The 11,377-nt window shown below is 38.2% G+C and overlaps 1 long non-coding RNA gene across 1 annotated transcript; it reads left to right on the top strand.

Moving 5' to 3' along the window:
* The first annotated feature begins 777 nt into the window (after positions 1-777).
* On the top strand, positions 778-2,922 carry LOC144422966 (uncharacterized). Its single transcript, XR_013475496.1, has 2 exons — positions 778-1,585; positions 1,875-2,922. It is a non-coding gene; the product is annotated as an uncharacterized LOC144422966 (long non-coding RNA).
* Positions 2,923-11,377: the final 8,455 nt, after the last annotated feature.

Here is an 11,377-nt window from a genome sequence, read left to right as displayed (position 1 = left end):
CAGTGTTACCGTACCGTACCGTACATCGGTACCGGTACCGTACATCGGTACCGGTACCGTACGAACATTTTAAGGTTCCTAAGTTTAGCATGTAGCCTGAATGTATCTGCATATGCCAGGATACCGGTACGGTAATAGGTACCACCTACCGGTACGTACCGTAGTGAGTACCGGTATGTGGCCCATTACAGGCTTACAGCATTAATCTGCCAATGTTAATCTAGTCCCTGACGGCATGGGCAGCGTAGAGAATGGCAGTAGACAGAAAATAAGAGATTTAACATTCTTCTGGTCCAAATTAGGCTACTCTGGCAGTTGTTTTGGTGGTAATTACAAGGACAGTACGGTACCGTACCAGACTTGGACTTTTATTCAATATGGTAACGGTAGACTACCGTATCATCGGACTACGGTATGCCTTCGCGGTGGAATTATTGTGTGGCAAGATGTAGGCACGAACACGGTATGTCAAATTGGGACCGGTAACATTGCAGCATTGTGTGGAGCAAGCGATAAACTAAAAAGTGAAACTGCTAAAGCCATTCGACTGTTTGAGTGAACTCCGCAGACCTAAGCAAAAAGTTAATATGCATTCTAACTATTTGTGTCTTACAAATATGTCCACCTCTATAAAAAAAATAAGTATGGGTGCCCAAAACAAGAAGTAAACATAACGAGTTTGACAAAGATTGTATGGGTGGAAGATGTAGGGGAAGGTGGTGTACGTTGGGACAGGGGGCACAGTGGAAAATCAGCTATCACACTGAGACTATAGGCCGCGAGCCGAGGCCATTTATCTTTCAGTTTCGTAGCGCACATCAGGTAACTACCTGAAAATGATTTTAAAATGTTCCTTAGAAATTTAGTAACAAATATTGCCTTGTTCCCACTTCCAAAAGTTGCACGTTTTACAGAAAAGACGCTTTTACTACAATAAATATGTGTTACCATCTGTCCTATTTTCTCTGCTTTTCCGGTATCATGGGCCAATGAACGCAGACTTCTGTACGACGTAACAGTCAAGTTAGTCAGCTGTAGGTGGATCCCCAGTGGTCGGATGAATATCAGATGTACTACAACTGCTCGCTTTTGCGTTGAGTAGCCTTTCCATAGTTTTTTTCAGTTACCGGTGATATTAGTTCAGTTATTCTAAGGAGGTGCTGAAAAGTATAGGTAAGATATTAAACACTTGTATATCCTTACCATAAATAGCAATTTTAGTTGAGCACTAGCTCATAAGACGTTGTTAAATAGGTACGGTGCGGTAACTCCAAGGAAGGCTAGACCTAGAATAATATGTCACAAACAACGATATTTTCTGGCTTGCATGAAATGTTTATGATTAATTTAATGACTCTTCTTGACTATTCAGCAGACTTATACTACTATATAGGCCACAGCATATTTGGAAATAGAAATGAATGGCTGTTTCTGTAATGCACGGTTGTGTGGAACAGAAGAAATTAATCAATTTTACTAATGTCGGTTGGTCTAAATCTAAATTCATAGAGTCGACAAGAACCTGGGAAGCAATGATAAGTTATGCCGGAGTGGAAAGAAAGGTAGCATTGGAAACGATTGAGAGGTGAGAAATCAAGTTGTAGACACACAGTTGATGTTTCAAAATATAGTCCATACTCATACGGTACTGTCATAGGACATTTCAGACTGTGATATATCAAAATTTAGTGTAGATATAGGCCTAGTCTAGTAATGGTATGCAAACACTGCTGGACTGTCTTACATGCAATGAGCATATATACGCTCATTTAGTACATCAGATAAAATGCATTATGTATTCAAGGTATTAGTTAGTATTTAGGGGTATTTTTAAAATCATGCTGCTCCAAATATTATTTTCTTCCTTATTTTAGATACTGTACTACAAAAGAAAACGGCACTGTTCCACCAATCCGACCTAACGCAGGCTCTGATCCCTGCTGCTATCAGTGCTATAAAATGGATTAAACAAGAAGTCTTGAAGCTTAAAGGTATATGAGATTCATAATAGTTGCAAACAGCTTAGATGGGCTATTCATATTGAAATACTTTAGCACTTTTCTGCAATTGGAACTGCCCATCAAATTCATGTTGGAGACTTCATTGAGATTTTCAATTCATTTTTTTCCCTCGACTATGAAGATCTTTTGAGGTTAACGAGGCATTAATAAATAAAGCTGAGGAATTTGAAGAGGATATGAAGAATGCAAATGATACCAGGGCACGTCTATTTAACACTGTCAAACATAAGGATTATACTCTCCACCCAACAATGATTCACTGAAGAAGCATGTGGCCCTCAAATCAGTTCTTGAGTTGGCAAACTGAAAGAAAAATAGTCAAAATAATTTATGAAAGTGTGCCAAAATCAACTTAAATCACATTACACCTATAGAGGAAAAGTCGATTTTTGAGATAGTGGATTTCGAAAACAATTCAGAAGAAAGTGAATTAGATATTACAGTTGATTTAATAAGTATCATACATTTGTTTTTTTTTTCGGACATTTGTTAGTGTCGTAGTCCTGTTTCTAGAAATATTATTGCCTTTGTTCAAATACATAACCACATAAACTAAAAAAAGATTAATTGTAAATTGTAATATTTCTGTTCACTATGTTATGTACATATTGTACATTCATTTAATTTTCTTGACTTTTGTGGTAAATTTCTAAGTGAGAAATAACTGATTTATTTGTGTTTTCGTGCTCACGATGTTAATTTGTGACTTCATTGCTTAAAAATAAATACGTTTGATAGCTTCTATAAAATGGATGTAGCTTTTTATGCTGTTCTTGTTGTAAACTGCTTGTGGTTATTACATAAAATTTATTCGCAAATGTGAATCAGCGTTGTTGGTGTCGCTGCTTTCGAGGTCACTCCCGACTCCTGTCACACAATTTAAGTATATTTTGTTGTTGGTTACATGTATGCCATATTTTTCGTAATCTACCTAATAAATTATGATTGACTGAGGAAGTCCGATTTTGGTCAGGCAAAACATTACAGGAATACATTTGTGTTAGTGTGCTGTAGGGCTCTCGAATTGTATAGTTCTTATGTATGTGTTGTAAACTTATGGTTATTGAATTTCCGGGAACCTCTTATATTCAATTTCGCACCAGGATTTTGGAACAAGCTGTAATGCGTTCATTATGCTCGTTTTCACACAAAACTGAAGAATTTATTTAGTTACCAGATGTGCGCTACGAAACTCATTTTCTGGGCGTTTTCATGGTTTCGTCTCACGGCCCATATCCGTGGTAAGGATCTACAAGTGTTTAATAATTTACTTATACATTTTTCAACAACGTCTTAGCATAACTTAACCAATAATAACTAAACAGGGCTATGGAAAGCCTGCCCAACTCAGCGCAAGGTCGAGCAGTAATAACTAATATTCATCCGCTCGCTAACAGCTGGTTTAATTCAATTGTTACGTCATGCAGAAGTCATTGTTCCTTGCCGAAAATGTAGAGAATATAGGACAGATCGTAGCACATATTTCCTGTAGTAAAAGCATCTTTTCCGTAAAACGTGCAACTTTTGGAAGTGGGAACAAGGCAATATTTGTTACTAAATTTTTAAGGAACATTTTAAAATCATTTTCAGATAGTTACCTGATGTGCGCTACGAAACTCACTTTCTAGGCGTTTTTCAGGGCCTCGGCTCGCGGCCTACTATATCCGCAATCCTGTCCGCGGCTCGATGTTCCAATCCGCCCTTCGGTGAGTTACAACGTCCCCGCGAACGGACAACGGACGGGTAGATTGGCGCAAGCTATGGGGTGAAATTGGTTTTGGGAGGTTGAAAAAAAAATTTCACCGTTCCAGTTTTTTCTTTTTTTTAGTTTAGCCTTTCCAACGAGACAAACCATCGTCTGATATTCTTTAGCGTCAATCCACTGTAAAATATTCCTAACGTTAGCGAGTGGCTGTGCCTTCCGAATTTTGCCGTGGGGTGGTCTGAAAATATTTGTTTCCTATGGGGAACAATGGACCGGGGTTCAGTGGGACATGCTCTACAGGGCACAATTCGACAGTGTTTGTTACAATAAGTGCTTAGAGACTTAGAGATGCGTTATATTTTGTGTAACATAATGGTTTCTTTCGACCCATGGGCCAATATGGAATATATTCGAGAATCAATAATATTTCCAGATTTAGATTCGAGGAAGGAAATAATCAAATTTTTTTGCAAAATGTTTTGTCAAAATATCTGAACTATTTCAGTTGAACATTGATTTTAAAAATATTAAATCTTCAAATTCGAAGTCTCCCCGTACTTTAGACGATTATGCTGATTAATTGCTTATTTTTAAGGGCATACTTCGTTGAATTTTGACAGACTTGTGCCCCAGGGTCTGTCCGATTGTGCCCCACAAGTGGGGTACAGTGGGACACTTGACAGACGTTTTTCAAAACATTTTGGTAGTAAGATGTGTGTCGCAAGGGAATTTCTTTGTTGCTGAATAAAAACTACATTTACCCCTCTATGCATTAGTCCCGCAAACTTAAGAGAATATGCAGAATTAACGGCTCAAAATATGCAAAAGAAAAAAAGTGTCCCAACCTTCCCCACTTTCCCATACATCTTCACGTATAAACCGGCCCCGGTCGTCAATAAAAAAAAAATGACAAGATCCCCCCCATTTGCACAAGACCAGTACAAGGGAATATATTACGATGTTTATACAACGAGTTTGAAAAAGATTGTATATGGGAGGAGATATATTCATTCATGTTTACACTTGGCCTAATCGTCAACTTATAATAAAATGACATGATTCGCCCCTAAAAGTAAGTGTCCTACATGTACGGTCCCCCCTTTTACACAAGATCAGTAGAGGTACTTATATTAAGGTCTTTATACAACAAGTCTGAAAAAGATTGGAATGGTTAATTTCTTGTCATTGTTGTAAACTTCTTGTCTAAGGAAGTCTTGACTTTGGTCAAACGAAACGTTACGGAAATAGATTTTTGTTAGTGCGCTGCTTTCGATTTTCCACATTCCTTTTGAGCTCCTCACTTCTTTCCGGTTTCGCATTTCTTAGCCTTAGACCTCATAATGAATAAGGTTGATGCACTACTTCGCACTCCGTTTTCGCAGAAAATTATTAGAGGTACAACGTCTTGGGCCTTATCAACCAAAAAATTGTTCACTGGAACAATCCCATGACGGAGGAAAGCGTCGGCGTACTTTCTGCGCAGAAACTTGGTATAAAAAAAAACGAATGGTTGTGTTACAGCGAGGACAAAAATGCACTTTTTTGTTTTTATTGCCTACTTTTTGATACCGCCCGTGACTCACGTTGGTGTAAATTTGGTTTTAGAGATCTTAATTAAACATCTTTCCGAGCGTGCCAGGGATCATCAATCTTCTATGGAGCATCTGGACAATGCAGTAAAATACCGAACATTCGGAAATGTTAATATTGCAGCACAGTTGGATGAAGGACGCGCTGTTTCTATTCGTCGGCACAACCAAAACGTCGAGAAAAACCGCCATGTTCTCGGTCGATTGATAGATGTTTTGAAGTTCATTGGTTGTCACGAGCTGTCCCTCCGTGGGCACGGTGAACGGGCTGGCTCTTCTAATAGAGGGGTATTTTTAGATATGGTGGGATACACCGCATCCCTAGATACAGTATTGAGAGATCATCTTGATGCCGCAACTGTTTCGAAAGGGACATCTAAGGATATCCAAAATGATTTGCTCGACTCAATGTATAAAATTTATTTACAACATTTGGCTCTGGAAATTGAGAATTGCCAGTTCCTTTCGAGTCAGTCTGACGAGACAACTGACATCACGTGCGTTTCCCAACTGGCTGTGATTTTTCGGTTTGTGAAAGATGGTAAACCTACCGAGAGATTTCACAGCTTTGTACCAATCGTTGATTGCACGGCTTGCGGGATATCGGCTGTACTGAAAGAAGTGTTACAGCCTTACAACGCGAAGTCAAAATTAATAGCTCAAACTTATGACGGCGCGGCAGTCATGAGTTGGTCGAAACATGGTGTTCAAGTTTATATAAAAGAAGATTTTCCTCATGCGCATTTTTTACATTGTTATGCACACCAATTTAACCTCGTTATTAAAAATATGTGACTTGATACCCCTCTCGTCCGTATATTTTTTGCAAATGTTTCGGGGTTTTCTTCATTTTTTTCCGTTTCGCCGACGCGCTCTGACATCCTTCGCCAGATATGTAGCCGCCGTCTCCCAGCTTGTGCACCAACACGTTGGAACTTCCAATCACGCGTGGTGCAGGGCGTGTCCGAAATTAGGTCTGAGCTCATTGAGTGTTTCAATGGCATTCAGAGCTCTCCGGTTTGGGACAAACGCTTTGTGAGGGAGGCGGCAGGTCTAAAGCGTCTGCTAGCAGAAGATGGTGAGTTTTAATTTTTTGTCGCTTTTTTCTCCACAATATTCTATCACGTGGATGTATTATACGGCGCATTGCAGTCAAGGCTAATGGATGGAGCGTCTGTGCAGTCGTGTATTTCAGACTTCTGCGATGCTGTATCTCGTATCCGGGAAACAATAAAATACGACGACACATGGCGTGCTTCTTTACGCCGCGGGCAAACAACGCAGCGTTTGATTTTGTCTGCAAAGGAATGCTGTGACATTCTGGTGAATCAAATAGGCGATCGTCTGTGCACTGAACACCTTGCCGCGTTCTCTTTGATGAACCCCAAAATTTTTTCAAAATTTGCACGTCAATTTCCCATCCATTTGTTGGCTACTGTCTCCAAATTTTACCCCATGATAAACGTGGGTAAATTGGAAAATGAATTGCGATGTATATACACCAATCAAACTTTTTTGAACACCACATCAACTTGCGCGCTCTATGGGTTCCTCATTTATAACACTCTAGTAACTACCTTTGCGGCGTCTGCAAAATTTCTGGACATCATTTTGACGACGCCTATTTCTTCCACCGACGCAGAGCGAACATTCAGCACGCTGAAGCGTATTAAAACGTATCTCAGAAACACAATGAAGCAAGATAGATTAAATTCCTTGGCTGTTTTATCCATTCACAGAGACGTTATTTCTGGGATGCATGACTTTAATCAGCGCGTTATTGAGCATTTTGCTTCCAAGAAACCGCGGCGTGTTGCATATATGTTCAAGCAGTAGAAGTCTAGCAGCATATATATATATGAGTGAGCGACGCATGTCCTTATCTTTGCATTAACTTTCCCTTCTTCATAGTAACGTTTTAAACCTTATTTTAGGTTTTGTCTGCTTTCCCGAAGTTTCTGTTAATATGTCATTGTATTTATCTGGGTAAATATTGCCTTTCCTTTTGAAAGAGGTTTCAAAATAAACTATGTCTATATTTATTAATCCCTTGACTTGGACCAGTTTTAAAGACACTTTCTTATCGGTAAAAATTGTCGCTTTTGCCGATTGGTTGTTACCGATGGAATGGTTTTTATACTCATAAAATGATGGGAGAACTTACAGCGCTCATCCTGTCCCCGTAGATGGGGGTGATTTGGTCCCGCAGTAGCTTGCCCCGGTTGTCAAAATGACCACGCGCCGCCACTGACATACAGTATACGTGGGAATTATTTTCGAAAATGAACATTACAAAGAACAATCTGAGAACTCAGATTAATGATGTTGACTTGAGTTCACGAGTTGTCGCAGTCTTCGCCCGCTGTTTAAGCTTCTGATCTGTTTGAAAAAAATTGTGTTTTATCGGCCATCCGTTCGGTTTTAACATTCTAAAATCTAAATATATGACCGGCCGCCACGACTTGCAACCCTTAATTTTGACCCGCGATCGACAAAAGGTCACCAACTCTTGGCATAGAGGAGGGATATGAAGTTATAATCATCTAAGTCAGGGTAGTCCAAACTGCGTCCCGCGGACACATTCCGTGCGGCCCGCAGAACAATTTCGAGTTATTTTTAAACTGTTCCAACTGGGAATAGGCCTTTACCTATATCCTGATGTCGGGATTGATGTTTGTTGAAGTCACGGAATTTTCAATGTTGTATCTATAAACGTCGAGAAGGTGCCGATATGGCAATAAAGTGTGTCTTCATTTTGGTAAAAACTCTCTTCTATTTTCAAGCTTTGGCCACGTGACAGCAGTGACGAACCGCAGAGTTGACTTAGCGCGAGCGATCCAGTTTTTATTAGCTAGGTCCAGAGTCCCAACTTAGACGGACTTGGTCGTTATTTGACGATGGCGCTAAGCTTTCTCACGCTACAAGTAATAAAATTATTCAAGTATAACAATTTATCATACAATGAGTGTAAAAAAGATTCCCGAGGTAAACTGGGAGGAAATGTATTTCCCTACCCACAACTACGTTAAACCACAGTGTCGTGACTGGTGTGTTTTCAAGTAATATCTGACACGAAAGAATATAATGTTAAGCGACATCACAAAATCAAACACGAGAAAAGATACCAAAAATAATACTGCGGTATTTCTTGGGAAGCAATTTTAAAATACCTAAAGGCTTAAAAAACTGATTAGAACGGAAAACTCTCATTCTTGAATATATTCAAAGTAAGTAAACTAGCTGTGTTTTGATTACTTTTGGGTTTTCTCCGACTGCGACCCGCGAGAGATGCTCAAAAGTTTTTGCGGCTTTCCAACTTCGCAACCTTGGACCACCCTGATCTAAGCAATGTAGTTGCAATTTGGAATATCCCATGTTATGAATATAAATATTTTTATTTCACATTTATGTACATTTACTTATTATTGGAATGTATAAAATGCGCATCCATATTAATTCAAATGATAATAGGGCAAACAGTATCGATACGCGAAAAACGTGAAAAGGGCGTTTCTAGACAATTCAGTTGCGATTTTCTACAATATCCCAAATTAGAAGTAGAAATATTTATATTGAATATCAAACTGAAATGTATGGGATCTCCTGGCTCTTAAGTAAAGCAAACAATTTTAATGACGAGACCATGCCAAGTACAAATGAACCAAGGAATGAGGATCACTCATTCCTATATGATTTGATTGGATCGCAGTTAAATAGATTACTGTTTATTTCATGGCTATGGCTGATCTACGTAAAACTGAAAAACTGAAAACTGAAAAAACTGAAAAAACTGAAAAACTGAAAAACTGAAAAACTGAAAAAACTGAAAAACTGAAAAAACTGAAAAAACTGAAAAAACTGAAAAACTGAAAAACTGAAAAAACGTAAAACTGAAAAACTGAAAACTGAAAAAACTGAAAAAACACATATCAACTAAACAATGTTAAACGATAGAATGGAGCATAACGTTTAAAAAAATAAGGACGTAGCAGAATATTGAAAATTTACGGACAATGTGTATTAAAGATTATTTATATTTTAGTGTCGCCGCAAAATGTATTCTCTAAAATAATTTTTTTTTAATCGCCAACGATAAATGCACAGAAGAACTAACAAGCATGTGAGCTATTTCCTTGCTTGACGCGGAAATACACCTTTACAAAAATCACGAACATATATCATGATAGAATTAAAAAATAAACTTATGTCGATGGCACGTTGTGAAAAATGAATTATCAACTAAACAAAAGCAATATGCTAGCTACACAGTATAGCACAAGATCAAAATCAAAACCCATGAACAAAAGTATTAGGCGTGTATAAGCCGTGGGCTATATTACATTTTATCTCGTTTTTGTCTACTTATTTTTGTCATTTTATTACTTTGTATGCATATTAGAGAATCAAACTAACCATTTATTATTATGTTTATTGTCATCTATATTTTGAAGTAATCAACAAGAAGATTTCTTTACTCCGGCCTCAGGTTTGCAGTGCAAAAAAAAATGTATGCAGCGCATTGTGTTCGCGTTAGCAAAATGGTCATTAAGGCGGAAATCGAGCCAGGACTTTGAAACGTCACAGGGCGGTAATAGGCAGCTTGGGAACCCCCCTTTCGTTGTGAATTGCTTCGAACACGCCGAAATCGAATATCCACAACGTTATGGAATCAGTTACATGCCAATATTGCTTGGAAATTTGGGACTCCTTATCTATTTAAGTTTAAGCAATATTAGGTAACAGCTTTTATAGTGCACGTTAGTGGAAAGTTCATGAAATTCGTTTTCATCTAAATTTTTCATCGTGATCATGTCCAAACACGTCGTGATTAGCAGTACGTTGTAAATTATCTGACCTAACATGATGGCTACGTGAAAAACCGAACATGATACCGGTGTCGCGTACAGATCAATATTTTTTCACGGCTGCAAAACTCGTGTGCTATTTTCAATTGTTAGGTGTTGTACTTTTTATTCGCCGGAAAGGTTTCCATTTATATAGAGAAATAAATATGCGAAAACTTCGTTTTAAAATATATATTTACTAAGAACTAGCTTTGAAATCCACGTGCAACGTAGAAATAAAATTCACTTTGTCGCATGGGATAATAAAAGTAATCGGTCAAAATTTGTTCGTTGGAGGGTTTGGTGGGCCCTCATTTTGGGGGTTTAGTTAAGAACAACGACTTTTTCTTACATTCTTTATGCAATGTATCGTCCTAAAATCCTTAAAACAATTTTGCAATTTCTAAACCTTGCCTAGCAACTTTTAGTTTACATACCAGGCCGTTCATGTCCGGAGGCAACACAAGGAAACATTATAAGCGTATTTTTAATTGACACATGATAAAGGTAGTAAGCCAAAAGTTATGAAGATGATATTGTAAATTAATACATAAAGGAGTCTATCGCGTTTCAATAATGCTGTAAATTTTTGTCGTACTGGCCTATCATATTCAATTAATCGCACATGCTATCCAATGTGTGCCAAAGCTTCCATTTCTTGATTCACGTATGGTACTTACATTAAAGAGCTAGAAGGATTTCAAACGGCCAAGTATGATATTGTACCCTTCAAATAACATCAACACAGTTAATTTACCACATTAGTGACACCAGCAACGTAAGAAAATACCGCGCCGTCGGGTTCAAAATTCCTCCTGTGTTGGCATGTTCTGTTATAGGTTACCACTTTCACGAAAGAATACTTTGGGGTTGGCGAAACGATAACATCAGCAATATCCTAAATTAGGTTCATCGAATAGGAATTGTAAAAATTGCGTCGTCAGTTTATTCATCCATCCAGATGCAGAGAAGGCTGTAAAGTTCCTATGAGGTCGCGAGTAAGATTTATGTATGTCAAGTTAGATGTAAGCAAATACACGCTATCGCGATCTAATTGCATCCTATCTGAGTCAGGTAACATTACCACTGGATTCGAGATTAAGTATTGAATGTGTAGTATAGTGAATTAGTGTGGCAAGAACGTATTTTATTGAAAAAAGGGTAGTTACAATAAAGGAGTTATGCGAAAAATGAAGATATACTATATTTTGTCAGGGG

The sequence above is a fragment of the Styela clava genome, chromosome 5 (assembly GCF_964204865.1).
Source record: "Styela clava chromosome 5, kaStyClav1.hap1.2, whole genome shotgun sequence".
Taxonomy (NCBI): domain Eukaryota; kingdom Metazoa; phylum Chordata; class Ascidiacea; order Stolidobranchia; family Styelidae; genus Styela; species Styela clava.
This window is presented reverse-complemented; position numbering and strand designations above follow the sequence as displayed.